This window comes from Rhincodon typus, chromosome 10, assembly GCF_021869965.1.
Source record: "Rhincodon typus isolate 14 chromosome 10, sRhiTyp1.1, whole genome shotgun sequence".
Classification (NCBI taxonomy): Eukaryota; Metazoa; Chordata; class Chondrichthyes; order Orectolobiformes; family Rhincodontidae; genus Rhincodon; species Rhincodon typus.
In genome coordinates, this window is record NC_063341.1 from 16,557,975 (window position 1) to 16,559,839 (window position 1,865).

The following is a 1,865-nucleotide window of genomic DNA, read 5'->3' on the forward strand; positions in this document are numbered from 1 at the left end:
AATACTTCAGTGGTTTGGTTTTCAATTCACAGTGTAAAAGAAAGGAGGGATTTTAGACCTTAAACTGTTTCTTCCATTGGTTGATTACGAACTGCTCTATTGTGGCCTACTACCCATTCATGTTATTCTGGGAAAGAAATCTCTGCAAAGTTTCTCCCCAGCTCTGTATAGGATAAGGTAATCATTCTCCTCAATCTATAGTTACTTTCAGACCCATGTTGTGACATTTGCATTGTCAAAGAGTACAGAAACCATTGCACTCCAAGATCTATCTGGCACTGTCTTATGTGTATATACACTTCAACATGACAGTCTCTGTTGTGTATTTGTATATTTCATAATGGACAGTCACTCTATGAGCCTGATGTGATGCAATGATAACACCATTGATCATTTTGGCCAGGCAATAGCTTAGCCTAACCTCTCTGCCTATAGAGTAAACATCTTCATAATAAAGCTCCTGCTGATAAATGCTTCAGCCTCCTGGTCTTTCTTGGAACATAACACAAAAGGGAAACTGGCAACAAAGGTTAAAGCTGCTGCAAGATCCACTAGGTCAATCCACTGATTTGATGAAAGCAAAAACAGAATTGTAATCCTAACTGGAGATCTTAGAGGTACTTTGATAAAAAGAAAAGAAAGAAGACACCATTGCTGCACTGAAGCAGGTAGCATCAGCGAGGAAAAAAAAAAGTTGAATTCAGCCCAGGGAAGGGGTGAACAATGCAGAGCAAGCTTGCATCATTCTCCATCCTGAAGGAACAGTGAGTAACAAGTACCCTACACCGAGGGAATGCTTTGTGTCAGTGGTGTAGACTCGGAAGAACCGGGAAGCCTGAGGAATACCTTGTTTAAATGGGACCAAATGAGGCAGCGCTGAAATCTTCATGGTACATCATGCTACGCAGGCCATTCCTATTTTAGAATTAAGTTTTATTGTCACATGTACTCAAGTACAGGGATACATGAGTACAGTGAAAAGTGTACAAAGTTGCCATTTCCAGTGCCGTCTAAGGTACAAATCTTAGGTGTAAATTAGAAAAAAAGAAATTAAACAAAAAGTTCAGCATTACAGTCCTTCTAAAACAGAGAAAGAGAGAAAAAATTTAAAAGCAGATGGAGCAGGCTAAGCTGCGCTGGCCTTCAACTCAGGAGCGAGCTAGGCCTTGTCTCCAGGCTGGGAGACTTGGCTGGGCTTCAACTCGAGGCTGGGAGTCCTCAAGTCTGTGTTAGACCTCACTTCAAGTCCGCGCTGGGCTTTACCTCAACGTTACCGATGCCATCCGAGGGCGAGAGGTAAATAGAAAGGGAAGAAAAAAGTAAAGAGAAAGAAAAAGCATGAAAAGAGAAAAGAAGCAGAAAAGAAATGGACAAAGTAGAGGAGCTCTGGCTTAGAAGCCCTACTCCACCGCCATCTTGGATTTTAAAAAAATAGATAAGAAATTACAGCTTTTTGGCCTTTTGGCTAAGATCGAGTGTAGTCTCTGTTCTTCTCAGCTTTAATATCTGATATGTCCCTTATTTGGGGTGGCATAGTGGCTCAGTGGTTAGGGCTGCTAGCTCACAGCACCAGGGACCCAGGTTCAATCCCAGCTACAGGTGACTCTCTATGTGGAGTTTGCATATTTTCCCCATGTCTGTGTCTCAGGGTGCTCTGGTTTCCTCCTGCAGTCCAAAGATGTGTAGATTAGGTAGGTTGGCCATGCTAAATTGCCCACAGTGTAGCAGGGATATGCAGGCTAGATGGATTAACCATGGGGAAATGTGGGGTTAGGGAGATGGTGTAGGGATTGGTTCTGGGTGCAATGCACTTTAGAAGGTCAGTGTGGATTCAATGGGCCAAATAGCCTGCTTTCACACTGTAG

General features: G+C 42.8%; 1 pseudogene; it reads left to right on the top strand.

Annotated features, from left to right (window-relative positions):
- The first annotated feature begins 1,445 nt into the window (after nucleotides 1–1,445).
- Nucleotides 1,446–1,565, top strand: LOC125484298 (annotated as a pseudogene).
- Nucleotides 1,566–1,865: the final 300 nt, after the last annotated feature.